The 15,838-nt window shown below is 45.7% G+C and overlaps 1 protein-coding gene across 5 annotated transcripts in view; it reads left to right on the top strand.

Moving 5' to 3' along the window:
• The window catches only part of ALDH1B1 (aldehyde dehydrogenase 1 family, member B1), a 211,716-nt gene that overhangs the window by 137,227 nt on the left and 58,651 nt on the right, over window positions 1-15,838 (top strand). Inside the window, exon 1 of one of the 5 annotated variants that reach the window (XM_014531537.1) lies at window positions 15,589-15,605. The exons of the other annotated variants lie outside the window; for them this stretch is intronic. The gene's annotated coding sequence lies outside the window, so the exon portion shown is untranslated. Of the gene's footprint in view, window positions 1-15,588; window positions 15,606-15,838 lie in introns of those variants that run through there. 5 annotated transcript variants of the gene reach the window in all.

Below are 15,838 nucleotides of genomic sequence, written 5' to 3'. Positions count from 1 at the left end.
ACATGCCTAGGTTGCCAGTTCCATCAAGTTGGGATGGGAGACAACCAGTTGATGTTTCTCTCTCACATCGATGTTTCTCACTCTCTCTCTCTTTCTCTCTCTCTCGCTTTCTCTCTTTCTAAAATCAACAAACATATCCTCAGGTAAGGATTAAAAAAAAAAAGGCACCCACCCTTGGCTATGAGATCACTTAGCCTTGTTGCCTGGCTCACTTCTAGTAACTCCCACGTACATCAATAAGGATGTTAGGCTCCCAGCCTCATGGAACATCAGGGTTGCAGGAGCCTCTACAATCGACCCATCTCACTTCCTCTTTTACGGATGGGGAGACTGAGGCTGAGAAAGGGAAGGAGCTAAAGTGGTCAAATTGTGGCGCTAAAAGGCCAGGAGGAGAACCCAAGCCTGGCCTCTTTACCTGCCCCTCCTAAGGACCCAGATACTAGTATCAACATCCCCACTTCACAGATGAAGAAACTGAGGCACAGAGAAGCTAAGTACTTGCCTGTGGTCAGCTGGTTAGTGGTGCTGATTTGAACTGATTATAACTCCAGAGTCTCTCCTCTTCATCTCTGAGCTATAATAACAGATAGGGAAACTGAGGCCCAGAGGAGGTCACGACAGTGATGGCTGAAGAGAAAACAGGGTAAGGCTAACTTTCAAATCAGAGGCCTTTAAATCCACAAGATGAGAAGTACCTGGGCTAAAAGAAGGCCTTGAGAGTTTGCCTTCTTCAATTAGGCTGCTTGCTTCTCTGAGTCCAGGGCGTAATTTAACTAATGGCACCGGTCTTCTGACATTATCGATCGGTCAAGATTAAATATGTTTGTCACAGTCAAGTGAACTAATCACTTTATTGTATTTCAAATACTAATTTTATCAGATAGATGTTGGGGGGCAACCCGGGGAGGTGCAGGGGGATGAGCACGTGCACAGATGGGGCGGGCAAAAGCACGATCGATGCAGCCTCCCTGCCTAGAGGTCTCTGCACTGGCAGGTTCCCCTGCCGCCTGCAGCCCAGCTGCTCAGACAAGAGGAATCTGCATTTCCCCCCGCCTCCTCCATCACTGTTCTAGGACCCTCTTGAAATTTCTCAGGAGAGGCAATTTCTCAAGCATTATTGGAAAGTGGTAGATGTTTCCAAATAGCTATCCTAAATCACCCCGTAGCCACGAATCGCACAGCCACTCTGACACTGCTGGATGCAAATGCTGCCTCTCGGAGACATTAGCCATTCCTGGAAACACCGACTGGCCGCAAAACCTGAAAATGAACGTATCTGTCTTTCTGGTTTAGAAAGGCTTTGCCATTTCCATAGCTCAGCAAGTTGGACAAGGAGACCCAGGGCTTATTAAATCACTCCCTGGCCCTGGTGCAATTGAGCAAACCTCCCTCCTCGTGAGGGTACACACACATACACACACACACTTACACACATGCACATGCACACACAAGTGCACATGTGTGTGGACACATACACAAATGCACTCACATGTACATACACACTCATATAGCATGCTGTCATGCAGGCATAAACATGCATATTGATTTGTAATGCACAACCCCACAAATGCAAACTCATGGACGCACACATGCACACACATGAGCACACACTCACATCCAAGGTTCAGAAGTTCCCAAGGGACAAGATGTTTTCTAAACACAAAAGACTGGTTTGTCCCCCTGCACACAGAAGCACCTGAGAAAACTTGACTGGGTGACTGTCAAGACGAGGTAGGTCAGTTTCTCTAACTCTGGACACAAGCCCACCACCAAATCTCTTCTCATTTTTAATCACACCAGACACAGGCCACCGACTGCAGCCCCTGTAGCTGAAGAGAGTCGGGTATCTCACTCCCACACTGGGGTTTCTGAGGCTCAGTCCTGTGGTGATGAGACAAGGGAAAGGGCTGGTTCCCAGTATAACTTCGGGTGCTGTACAGCTTTCAACAGCAACTCTGGAAGCAGTGAGGATACTGGAATTTACTGTCCCTATTTCATAGATGCGAAAACTGAGGCCCAGAGATGGGAAGGGGCTTGCTAAGGACACCCAGACAATCAGTGGTGAGTTAGAACTGGAGTTTGGGTTTTAACTCTAAGACCAGCACTTTGTAAATCTCTGGGCAAACTCTGCCCAAGCTTTCAGAGCCTTGCCAAGCTCCCTTTTATCATGTCCCTGTTCTGTGCCCAGTCTTCCACTTATCGCTGGATTTCCTGACTGCAGGTAGGCCATTGAGTAGAAGTCCCCAAATACTCTGCAATGCGGCTGCTCTTTCCAGGGACCTTCTGGCCTGGGACCTTCTGGCCTGGTATCAAGACAAAGGCTGCCTGTGGGGTTGGGTTGCGAGGGCCAAGACCTGTGTTCTTGCCAGGCAATCTCTATTTTTAGAAGCATAGTTTTGTGGCTTAGAATCTGAGACCTGGAGCTTTCCTGGGAAGTTCGGTCCAGTTCTGAGAGATACTTCTTTTCTACGAATCCTACTGGATTAAGCAAGTCAGGAAAACACACACACACAGGCAACAGCTCCCCAGGGAAACAGTGAAAGTCAGAACAACCACAAACAGATTTGCTGAACATTCAAATCTTTGAGCATCATTAAAACCTGGAGAGCTGTGTGTTGAGTGTGTAACCTGGTCTTTAGTCTCTTTTTATGCTATATAACTCCAGATGTTTTACCCCCTAAAAGGATCTGTTTTTCTACATGATGGAGTACCCAATTTGCAAAAAATATCCTGGTACCCATCCCAAGACAGCAAAACGTCGGCAGCATGCCAACCTCCAATGCATTTGTTAAAAGCCAGATCTAGGAAATGTCCCGCATGTGGGTTTTGAGGCTGATGGACTTGGAATCGACAGCCTGAGCTCTGGCCTCTGTTCTGCTTGTGGAGTAAGTTGCCTGAGGTATGAGGCAGAGCTGGTGTTGCAAGCCCAGCTGCCTGCCCTTTGAGCAAAAAAGAATAAAATCTAACAAGATCAACAAGCGCATCTGAATACACACTGGGAACAGGGAGAAAGCATGCGTGCAGTAATCATGTCCAAAATATCCCTGGTCAAGGTGTCAGGGAAGGAAGTATTCCCTTTCCATTGTGTTGTTTTCTATATGGACTCGGGAGACACCAGCCTGCAAGTTGCCCACAACCCTACAGGGAGGGCACAGTGGGGTCCTCAGGCAGCCTGGCATTGACATTTCAGGATGGAGTCATCAGTGCGGTCTCCCTCACCTTTGTCAGGATCCCCACCAAATCCCCTTCTCTGGTGCGGGCCACTGGCCCTCTGTCACGTGTACTACTGACCACTTACCATTTCCAGAGTCCCTGTCCTCTCTTGGTCCCCAGGACCCCACACTCTCCAGGTGTCCCCTTCTCTCTCTCTGGCTGTTCCCTCTCTGCAGTTACCTTTCCCCCAGCCTGTTCCTGTTCCCTGCAGATTGGTATTCCCCAGGAATATCTATCTATCTATCTATCTATCTATCTACTCCCTGAGTCATCTCACCCACCCCCATGTATGTACCCATGATGCTCCAGAGCCCCAGACTTACCTATCCACCTGCATGGATGTTTCTCACACCATGAGTCCAGAAGCAATGTCTGGCATCGATTCGGCAGCTCAAGCATTTCCGAGGTTCCCTTGGCCTTTCCCTTACGATTGCATGAAGGCAGCTGTAGTGCCAGCCATCCCATCTGCACTCTTGACAGGAAGAAAGAAGAAGGACAAAGGGCCCCGTCTTCCCAGCAACTCCCCCCACCCCAACGGCTTCTACTTCCTTCTCCCTGGACACTCCTTTGTGCAGGGCAGCAGAGTGTCCTATCAGAGTTCAGGTGTAGTGTGCAGGCTGCCATCCCCATTGTGGGAACAAGAGGAGGAATAAGGAGCAAGAGGAGACCCCTTACCTGACTGAATCAGGCTCCTCCCCACACCCCCCCTCATTTGCACCCCCATCTCTCTCAGTCCTTCCAGTGAATCCTCACCCACACCCAGAGTGACCTTTCTGACATGATTCTCGGGTCCCATCACCCTCGCTAGCACCTCACCAGGGCTCTGCCCATCCTGGTAAGACTCACTGGCCTGGAGGGTAAAAGTCTTGGCCTGGCATTCAAGATCCTGAAGTAACTGGCATTATTTCTGGAAACTGGAAGTTCTTTTTCTTTGCCACAGCTTTTCAGACAAGTGCAGCCATCCTTGTGGGGGAAGGGTTGCTGATAACAGAGGAATTAAAAAACAAGCACATTAGCTCTGGCCTGCCCAGATAATGAACCCAGGAGAAGGTTATCTATCTCACTGATTTATATTGTTACGGTTTCTCCCATAAACCAAAGTGGGAGTCTTTACCGTACATCTCCCGCCCTCCATATTTGCTGCAGCAAGAAAATCACATTTTTCATGAACCATGGGAATTACTGAACAGCGGTGGTTTTATTTGTTAAGGTTTGAAGTTGGCCATTTCTTCTATCAGGCTGAGTCCTGCTGTTACGTACAACTTCTCATCCAGCCAGACACCATGGAGAATAAATCAGGACCAGCGCTCAGTGTGACAGCCGCAGTCTAGCAGGGCCCAGGGGTTTGGGGGCTAATGGGGTCTCGCAGCAGGGAGGAACTCCTGCCAGCCAGGCTGGGAAGGAGAGGTGAAGTTCAGACTTTGAAAAACAAATGGGAGAATTTTGTCACTTCATAAAACCGATGTCAGTGGGTGAATCATAGACATGCAGGGCCTGCGAGAACTGGCGGGGCCTTCATGATCAGTGAGCCCGGGGGCTGCTTTACGGGGGGTCCGTGAACCCATGGAATTGTGTGTAATTCATTCAGTGCATATGTGCATTTCCCTGGGGTTACAGCTCATAGCTTTCATCAGTTCTCAGAGATTAAGAATCACGGGTCTGGTTCAACCCACTCATCATACAAGGGAAAAACTAAGGAGTCCTTGGAAGAGAAGGTACCCGTTGAGGTCCCCTAGTGAGTTAGGCATTAAGAGACCCAGGGTCTTAGTCAGATCCTTGCTGTGTGACCTTGGTCTGGTCACCTCATATCTCTGAGCGTTTTACTACACATGCAATTAAAGGGTATATAGAGGATTAAATAAAGGAATTCATGCACTTCAATACCTACCCACAAAATTAGTATGTAATTGACTGTCAATAAATATTATTTGAGTCACTAAGTAACTTTGAAAATCATTCTTTGCAGCTTATCTTTCATTCATTCAGTAAATACATATTATCTCATATATACCAGGACACTGGATGAATAAGGCAGGTATAGTCCCTGCTCTCACAGAGCTGGGAGTTAGGTAGGAGATACAGTAAAGAAAACAGATCATTGTTAGTGCTCTAACAATGAACTATTACATTGTTGCTGTAACTATTGTAATACAGTGTCAGCACAGAAACCTGGGGGAGCATAGGGTGAGATACAACCAGGGGCAGGGTGGGGAGGGAGAAGTCAGGAAAGGCTTCCCAGAGGAGGTGACAACTAAGCTGAGCCCTGAAGAAAAAGCAAAATTGGTCAAGCAAAGAGATGGTTGGCACTTTGTTCAGAGAATAACATATGCAAAGGTCCAGAGCAAAAGAAAGCCAAAAGAAACCACGTTGAAATGAACAAGCCTACCAGCACATCCATACCCCTTCACCTTTCATCGTCTATTTATCTTTGCATTTGTTTATTTAATGTTGGTACCTTTATACGTGACCATCTCCTCCTTCCTTGCGAGAAGCCACCAATACTGTCACAAGAGTGCACCAAGGAACATGGAAGGCTGATGACCTTGGGCCTTAGCAGGGCTGATGCTAAGCACCAATTGGATTGTTCGTGTTGAGATAGTGGTGGCTCAAGGCAATTCCCTAACCCGATAATCCTTTTACTGTTTACCAAACTTTACCTTTGATATGCCTGTATGCATTGCTAAAGGGCAAATGTGTATTCAAGTAAATAAAAAGCAGACCAGCCAGAGGTCAGTGTTCCCCTTCAAGAAAGAGGTCTCCACCTGGCCCCCCATGCCTTCTAAATTCACATTTCTTGTATAGCATTTTCATTTGTGCAGCGGCCCCTCCTCAGATCCTGAACCCCGCTACAAAGGTTGCGGCACTTCCTGTTGCTCCAAGTGGTACAGCCTCCCTCTAACTAGCCTTGGAAACTCTGTCAGAGCCCCCTCTTTAGAGGTGAGGAAGCTGGATGGGAAATAGATTCGTATCAAGTGATTCTGGAATTAGAACCCAGGCGGAGCAGTCTGGGGAGCTCATGGTATCAGAGGCAGACAATCACTGTGTGGCTGGCTGAGCTCCCGGGGTCACTGTCCTGCCAGGGACAGCCTGAGTGATCACCCCAGAGATGATTAATTCCTGCCTCTCTCAGCCGGCCCTGGGTCTGCAGCCAAGTGCTGCTGTCATCTCTTTATTCTTCTGCGCAGCTGTTATTGAAAATCAATAAGCTGCCCAAGCCGAATGAAGTTCAGTGACTGGGACCGAGTCCATAAATCAAGTAAAAACTAAATTATATTTAAAAAGGGAAATAGGAATAAGAAGACTGCTTAGAAGTGGAGCTGGAGTCCCGAGAGCCTCAGTTATCATGGACACAAAGAGATGAGCAAGAAACTTGTGTTTCCCAGGGGGCAGGGTGTTGGGCCTGGATGTGCCTCAGAGTCATTTTATCCAGCCCCCTCTTTTCCAGATCAGAAGACTGAGGCCCAGAGAGAAACTCCCCCCTGGTCACACAGTGAGAGGCAGAGCTGGCTCTAGAACCATGGCCCACTGCTAGTCTGCCTCAACCAACTGGCACTCAAATCAGTGAGAAACAACAGCTGAAATGAAGTGAATTTAAGAGAAAACCAAAGAGAGAGAGAGAGGCTTAAAATTTATCAGATCTCTCACTCTTTTTATTTATAGTTCCTGCCTTTAATGTTAAGCTTTAAAGTCCTAAGCAGAGTTGTCTGTTTCCAGCCAAAGACTAGGCAGAATAGTTCCTGGAGCTCACATGGGGCTGAAATTCATATTCCCACCAACCAGAGTGGAATACCCCTTACACACAGGCATTGAACAGGGGTCTCAGAAGGGTATTGCCTCGATAGTGAGGCCAAATTAACTCTAGACTAAAGCCTGCACACTCCAACTCTTGAAAGGATCCACCTGATTTGTGCTCCAGAATGAAACCCAATTTAAAGGAATGCAACAAAATTCAGCAATCAACAATGTGAAATTCATAATACCCAGCATCCAATAAAAAATTTTGAAGTAGGAAGATATGGCCAATCACCAGACAGAAAACTAATTACTAGAAACCAACCAAGAAATGATGAGTTTAGCAAAGAACATTAAAACAGCTATTGAGATCCATTATGTTTGAGAAGGTAGAGAAAAATGGAACCATGATGAAGAGAAAAATGGAAGTTTTGAAAGGTTTAGATCTAAATGGAATTTCTATAAATGGGAAATATACTATCAGAAATGAAAAAAGACATTGGATGGTGTTAATACCAGATTAGACTTCGAAGAAGGAAAAATCAGCGAATTTGAAGCTATAGCTTTAGAAACTATTCAAAATGAAACATATGCTTGCCATATGATCCAGCAATCACACTCTCAGATACCCAACCAAGAGAAGGAAAACATACTTACATGAAGACTCGAACATTCAGAGCTTTGTTCAAAATAATAAAGAGCTGGAAACAACCCAAACGTCTATAGGCTGATGAAGGGAAATAGTCATACAATGGACTACTCAGCAATAAAAGAAATGAACTGATATTTGCAATACATGGGTAATCTCAAGAAACATTATGTTGATTCCATTTCTATGAAGCTCTTTAAAAAGGAAACTTCAAATAAAAGCAGATCAGTGGTTGCTTAGGGAAGGAATTGACTGCAAAGAGGCAGGAGAGAACTTTTCTGGGGTGATGGAAATGTTTCCTATCAACATTTTTGAGATGATTACATGACTGTATATATTTGTCAAAACTTATGAAATTGTGTGTGTGTGTGTGTGTTTTAATATGGATGTAGTAGTTATAAAAGGGCAACATCAGGGATCTTTGTGGTGATAGAGCTACACATGGCATGACCTTCTATAAAAGTAAATACACACATACAAACAAGGACACATACAACTGGGGAAATCTGAATGACACCAGTGGATGTTACCAATGCCAGTATCTAGGTTGTGATACTGTCCTGTAGTGGTACAAAACAGCACCATTGGAGGAAACTGGGCAAAGGGTACACGAGATTTCTTGGCAGTATTTCTCACGACTACAAGTGAATCTACAATATCGCAATAAAGACTTCAATTAAAATACAAGTAATATTGCTAAATTTTATTGTATATAAATTATTGCTCAGTGAAACAGATGTTTTAAAAGTTCTATATGACTCTATAAACAAAGTTGTATTTCCATTTATAACTTGTTCATTCATGAGAGCTTCAATGGGACTTTGCTCCATTCGTATAGAAAATTAAGAATTAGGAATATTTAGGAGTTTTGTACTTTTTTTGTAACACAAGCAGAAATGACTGATGATTTGTCCATGTCTAAGACAGTAAAAGTCCAAAATTACCCCAGGAAAATAGAACGTTCATTCATGAGAGCTTCAATGGGACTTTGCTCCATTTGTATAGAAAATTAAAAATTAGGAATATTTAGGAGTTTTGTCAATTTTTTTTGTAACACAAGCAAAAATGACTGATGATTTGTCCATGTCTAAGACAGTATAAGTCCAAAATTACCCCAGGAAAATAAAAATATCCACCCATATTTTCTTCTTTCATGCTTTCCATTTAGATCTTAACTATAAATGAAATTTTTTTGTCTATGTTATTTAAAAATGTTCATTGTTCATTCATGAGAGCTTCAATGGGACTTTGCTCCATTCGTATAGAAAATTAAGAATTAGGAATATTTAGGAGTTTTGTACTTTTTTTGTAACACAAGCAGAAATGACTGATGATTTGTCCATGTCTAAGACAGTAAAAGTCCAAAATTACCCCAGGAAAATAGAACTATCCACCCATATTTTCTTCTTTCATGCTTTCCATTTAGATCTTAACTATAAATGAAATGTTTTTTGTCTATGTTATTTAAAAATGTTCATCTTTTCTTAATTGATTAGCTAATAGTCCTGACACCACTTGTAGCATAATCCATTTCCCTTCAACCCCCAATATATATATGTTCGAAAAGTTACCTTTATCATATACTAAATTTGCTCCTAAATTTGTGTCTATTTATGGACTGTTTCATTGAGCTGAAGGTATCAAATTTCTTTACCTGTATATCCCTGTTCTCTTTATTGTAACCATATAATATGTTTTAATGCCTGGTAGTATAAGTCTTTTTATTTACTATTTCTTTGTAAAATGTTCTTGGCTATCATTGTAGATTTATGAACTTCAAAATAATTTTTCCAAGTTCTCAAATATCCTGCTAGATTTCAACTGTTTATTAAACTTACAAATTCATTTGGGGAAATAGATAACGTCACATTACTGAAATTTTCTAACCAGGAACACAATATTTCCAAGGCCACCACATTGCACAATTCCAGGGGGCGCCGTTCACATTGGAGTTGTGAAGTGTTCAGCCTGTGTGTCTATAGACAGGGGCTGTATATATATTTTTCCATTTATTCAACTTGTCTTCATATCTCTCAGTAAAGCATTATAGCTTTTGTCATATAAGTCCTGTACATTTCTTGTTATAGTAATTTCTGCGTCACTTCACCTTCTTTATCCAGTCACCTCCACCCTCCTCCCCTCTGGCACCCATCAGTCTGTTCCATGTATCCAATATTTCTGCTACTAATGTGAATGGGGTCATTTTATCATCTGGATCCCCCCGCCTCCCCGCCCCCATGTCATTGCTACTGTATTGAGAGTGATTGATATTTTTTGTTTGACTTTTTATTTGGTAACTGACCACCTTCATGATTATTCGCATTCATTCTAGCATAGTTTTTTAGTTGATGCTGTTGTATTTTCAAGCTAGAAAATTATATCATCTGCAAATAACATCTCTGATTCCTTCTTTGTACTATTCAGACTCTTCGTTTAACAATCCATCAGCTGTGCTCTGTGGGGTGATTGATCAGGGCCAGAGCCCCTGCTGACGCCGCTGGTCACCATCGGTGGGGTGACTGGCCCCCACTTGCACCTGCCTTCATGCCACCTGCTCCACCATGCCACCATGCCACCATGGTCCCGCACCGCATCACCAACACCCACCATGTCCCACGCTGCCCCCCTGGTGGTCAGTGCACGTCATAGCGAGGGGTTGAATGACTGCTCGAGGGGACAATTTGCATATTAGACTTTTATTATATAGGATAGATATATAGTGTTCTCAAGAACACTATATATTCCTGTAAAATACTAATAGCCAGATACTAATATACAAAATATTCTAGCCTTCTTGAAAGAAACCTTATTTGGTATATTATCTTAAATGTACTTCTGTATTTTATTTGCTATTGCTTTATTTGGAATTTTTAAAAGTTTATAGGCAAGCATATTCTATCTGACATCTCTGTTAGGCTTAGTAATCAGGTATATGCTGGGTTTATAGAAGGAGTTAAAAAGATTTTCATTGGTCTGGGACTGCTTAAATAGCATGGGAATTATTTGTTGCTTGAAGGTTTAGGGAGATTTTCTCATAAAGCAGTATGATCTCTTAGCCTTGTTTGGTAATGGTTCTTCAATAAGTGTGTTATCCCATAGTTTCTTATTTTCTTTACTCAGTTAATTTCACCAATTTGTATTTTCTAACAAGATTATCAATTTCCCCTAATATTAAAGATATTTAGTATAGAGATATACATAGTATCCTCCTAAGACTATAAAATCTCATCAGTACCTTTGGTTCTATCACCATTCTCTTTATTTTTTTTTTTTTAATTTTAATCTTGACACTATCACAGATGTTCGCCCTCCCCCCCTCCCTTTGCTCACCTCAATCCACTCCTGCCTCCTCTTCCTTGGCCTTCACCACACTATTGTCCATGTCCATGGGGTAGACATAGATATTCTTTAGCTTATCCCTTCACCTTCTTTATCCAGTCACCCCCTCCCCTCCTCCTCCCCTCTGGCACCCGTCAGTCTGTTCCATGTATCCATGCTTCTAGTTCCATTTTGTTCATCAGTTTATCTTGTTAATTAGATTCCACATAAGTGAGATCATATGGTATTAGTCTTTCTCTGACTGGCTTATTTCGCTTAGCATAATACTCTCCAGGTCCATCCATTTTAATGCCATATTTTCTGTTTCCCCCTTTTTATTTTGATGACTATTTCCTGAAGTATGTATAATTTATTGGACTTTTTAAAGAAATTGTTCTTGGTTGTATTAATTACTTTACTAGGTTTTTATTATTGAATGTGTTCATTTTTTAAAATATGTTTTTATTGATTTCAGAGAAGAAGGGAGAGGGAGAGATAGAAACATCAATGATGAGAGCGAATCATTGATTGGCTGCCTCCTGCACGCCCCCAACAGGGGATCAAGCCCATAACCCAGACATGTGCCCTGACCGTAATCGAACCGTGACCTCCTGGTTCATAGGTTGAAACTCAACCACTGAGCCACTGCAGCTAGGCAAGATTAACATTTTTATGCTTACTTTACAGGAAAGGAAACAGGCTCAGAGGGCAGAAGCTACTATCTAGGGTCAGAAAGCTAGAAATCAGCAGGGCTAAGATTAGAACCCACATCTATCTGTGCTCATCCCCTGACCCCACAGAGCCATTGCGGGTGGACCACTGAGCATATCTAGTCACCTATTTTGCATCATCCTAATGACAAATGAATGTGTAATGCATTAGACCAGCCATACAGTTGTTCTGATTCCACTGTCAAAGTGGGGAAAAAACAAATCCATCATTTCTAGATCCGAGGTGTTTTTATTTTTATTTCCCCTCCTCTCTGCCCCCTGCAGAGCCTGGGGAGGAGGCAGGTTTTGATTCTAACAGCCTGTGTACATCCGTGCCCGCCTGTGTATGCACAAGGTGAAGGAGAGATTATAACTTTATTCTCGCTTGGGGGCAACTGGTTATGTCTGGAAACATTTGAACATCCCATAAAGCTCATTTCTTTTGCAAATGAGTCAGATGACACAAAACACTTCAAAGTGAAATTCTGTTGGGCTTTCCATCTGGCTGGCCTCTGGGGGAATGCGCCGAGCACTGCCTTTGTTAACCAGGTCCCTGGAGTTAGAATTTATGCTGAAATACAAATAACTGTGCATTCGTGGGGAACAAAGCCAAGATATGATCTCAACTGCATTTGGAGTGAAATTCCCCATTTCCTTTAATGCTCTCCACCTTCCAGGCGAAGAGCGAAGAACATTTCTTGCTCCAAGCAGCTGTGGGCTTTCGTGCCCTGCACCTGGGAAGGCAGGCCTGGCCAGTCGTGGCCCCTTCACCCTGCCTCTGATTGCTGCGTGCTCTCGGGCAGGGCACCAGTCATGTGGCCTCCCTTCTCTGTGTGTGAACGCCTAGAGCTTCCCATGTCTCCCAAAACAGTCCCCTGGAACATCCCGTGGAGTGGCTCACCGAATGCCACTCTCCTAGTTGCAGAGACTCCGACTCCCAGACCCTCTTGTGGCAAGAGTTGTGGATATAAAGTGGGTGCTGTCCATCTGATGCACTTCATGCGTTTTGGAAGATCCGTTTTCCTGTCCTTGGCTTGCTGTTCCCCATGGAAACACACGGTCTCCCTGCCGCATCTCTGGTCTAAGCCCTTCTTGAGTCTATCCAGGCAAGAGAGGGTGGCCCCCGCGGCTGCTGTGGACCCACCCCTCCGCCTGCTCCATCCCCAGTTGTCTCTCCAGCCATACAGTTGTTCTGATTCCACTGTCAAAGTGGGGAAAAAACAAATCCATCATTTCTAGATCCGAGGTGTTTTTATTTTTATTTCCCCTCCTCTCTGCCCCCTGCAGAGCCTGGGGAGGAGGCAGGTTTTGATTCTAACAGCCTGTGTACATCCGTGCCCGCCTGTGTATGCACAAGGTGAAGGAGAGATTATAACTTTATTCTCGCTTGGGGGCAACTGGTTATGTCTGGAAACATTTGAACATCCCATAAAGCTCATTTCTTTTGCAAATGAGTCAGATGACACAAAACACTTCAAAGTGAAATTCTGTTGGGCTTTCCATCTGGCTGGCCTCTGGGGGAATGCGCCGAGCACTGCCTTTGTTAACCAGGTCCCTGGAGTTAGAATTTATGCTGAAATACAAATAACTGTGCATTCGTGGGGAACAAAGCCAAGATATGATCTCAACTGCATTTGGAGTGAAATTCCCCATTTCCTTTAATGCTCTCCACCTTCCAGGCGAAGAGCGAAGAACATTTCTTGCTCCAAGCAGCTGTGGGCTTTCGTGCCCTGCACCTGGGAAGGCAGGCCTGGCCAGTCGTGGCCCCTTCACCCTGCCTCTGATTGCTATGTGCTCTCAGGCCTGGCACCCATCACGTGGCCTCCCTTCTCTGTGTGTGAACTCCTAAAGTATCCCGTGGAGTGGCTCACTGAACGCCATTGTGTCCTCCTTCTAGTTGCAGAGACCCCGACTCCCAGACCCTCTTGTGGCAAGAGTTGTGGATGTAAAGTGGGTGCTGTCCATCTGATGCACTTCACGTGTTTTGGAAGATCCGTTTTCCTGTCCTCGGCTTGCTGTTCCCCATGGCCAGCCATGTCAGGAAACACACAGTCACCCTGCAGCATCTCTGGTCTAAGCCCTTCTTGAGTCTATCCAGGCAAGAGAGGGTGGCCCCTGCGGCTGCTGTGGACCCACCCTCCGCCTGCTCCATCCCCAGTTGTCTTGTGGGATCCAGGGCCTGGATATGCCCAAAGGGGTCCTCCGAAAGCCCCTCTGAAAAATCCTAAGAGGGTACTAGGCATGGGCACTGCTAAGCCCTCCTTCTGGAGCCTTCCTGGTCTCTCTCCCCTCTCCTCCTCTTCCCTGCCCTTGGGGAGCGAGCAGTGCCAGAGCCACCTGAGCCTTTCTGCTCAAGGATGGCTCATTTCTTCCTCCCCTTCCTGTTTACCATAGCTTCCACGTCACCAAGATCTGCCAAGAGATGACCATCTTCCCCCAATCACAACCCCCCCATCCCCTCTCATCCCCTCCATCCCTTCCCTCCCCTCCCCTTCTGCTTCACCAGCTTCTCCGTGGGCACTGTCACCCAGTGTGGCCACTGCCCCTCCCTGGCTGAGAGTGTCCACACCCATAGTTCACCAGGTCCAGAGGCACCATCCTGGTCGCATGGGGTTTCTTTGATCTGCTCCACCAATCTGTGAATTCTGGGGGAGTCACAGCCACCCTCCGGGCTTCTTCTATTGCCCCCATCCCTGCAGCAGGAGAGTGGGTGCAGTCAGGCTTTTCAGGGGACACTTACCTGGGTTGACCCTGCAGAACCTCAGATGCCTGAGAACAACTTCAAGATGAGAAATCGTTCCCCCCCCGCCCGAAGGCTTCTTCCACGTGGACCCTGGGCTCCCATGGCCGGTTTTGGAGTCTTCTGACACCCGTCTTCCTCCTCCCATGGGCGGCACGTGAGAGTCCCTGGCTCCTCTGAGACGCCTGAGCTTTTGGGGGGCTCCAGTAGCCCCCACTATGAGACAGCACCATCTCGCGCCTGGCCCGCGCTCCCTCCCTCTCAGCGCGGCTGGTTTGGGAGCAGAAACAAAAACCAGAAAGGGGCAGGCCTTCCCCAGGTCACAGCCATCTGAGACTGGACCCCAATATATTTTGCATTTCCCCCTCCCGCACGGTGCACCTAGTTAGGCTGCCATCCTTGAACCTCTCCTTGCCCTCTTACTAGTTAGTATGTGCCTCCCGTCTGTGTATTTACTTTGGTTCACTAATTTCTGTCTCTGCTTTCTCTGCTCTTTTTCCAAGTTTTGTGAAGATTTTATATTTGTGCATTTTTTTTAAAAAATGGTTTTTTTTTTTTGTCCTAAGGATAAAAAGAATATATGCACACTGTAGAAAGCTTGGAAAACAGAAGAAAGATGGAGGGGGAAAAGTACCTTCCATCCTTTCATCCAAGTGTCAATAATCTTATGGTATTCCCCCCCCCCCCCCCCCCCCCCCCCCCCGCCCCCTTGCTTAGGTCCAACCATTTCACTTTCCAACAGCTGTTTTGAGACGTGAGGAACATGCTGACAGGTCAAAGATAAGCTGAATAATTTCCAGGCACGAAGAACACACAAAGGATCCGAAATGTGGACGGGGTGCTCGGAGGTCCCCAGCAGCTGGCACATCACCAGCTCTGTGGCTTTGGGGAACTTGTGAGAAAGAGGAAGGTGTCTCCTAGGAGCCTGGGCGCTGGAACGTTCTCCAGCCCTGACGTGATTTCTGCTTGTTCACAACCAGCCTGCCAGAGGCGGCCCTCAGCTCGTGAAGGTGGCACGTGAGCTTAGACTCCTCCCGTCCAACACCCTCATTTTAGAAACCGAGGCTCAGAGGAGGAAGAGACGTGGCTTCAACTGTCAGTACCCAGAGGCTTCAGGGCAGCCTGGCAGCAGACGCCCTCCTAGGACGTGCTCCCTGCCCAGACGTCCCTCGCTGCTGACGACCTCGTGCCCCTCCTAAAGGAGAAAGCTTTCTCTCCACTGCTGGGTCCGGGTAATTGAAAGGTAACTTGGTGACCCATTGCCAACACCCAGCACTTCTCTCATTACAGCACCCAGCTCCAGCTTGTGATGAAGGAGCTAAGACACAGACAGGTGGCCTCATTTGCCCCGATGGCATAATGAGCGTGATGAGCCCCGTGAAGGAAATCAAAGGGCTGTGTCTGACAAATTTTTCCTTCCTTCCTTCCTTCCTTCCTTCCTTCCTTCCTTCCTTCCTTCCTTCCTTCCTTCCTCCC

Source organism: Myotis brandtii, unplaced genomic scaffold (genome assembly GCF_000412655.1).
Source record: "Myotis brandtii unplaced genomic scaffold, ASM41265v1 scaffold806, whole genome shotgun sequence".
Classification (NCBI taxonomy): domain Eukaryota; kingdom Metazoa; phylum Chordata; class Mammalia; order Chiroptera; family Vespertilionidae; genus Myotis; species Myotis brandtii.
This window is presented reverse-complemented; position numbering and strand designations above follow the sequence as displayed.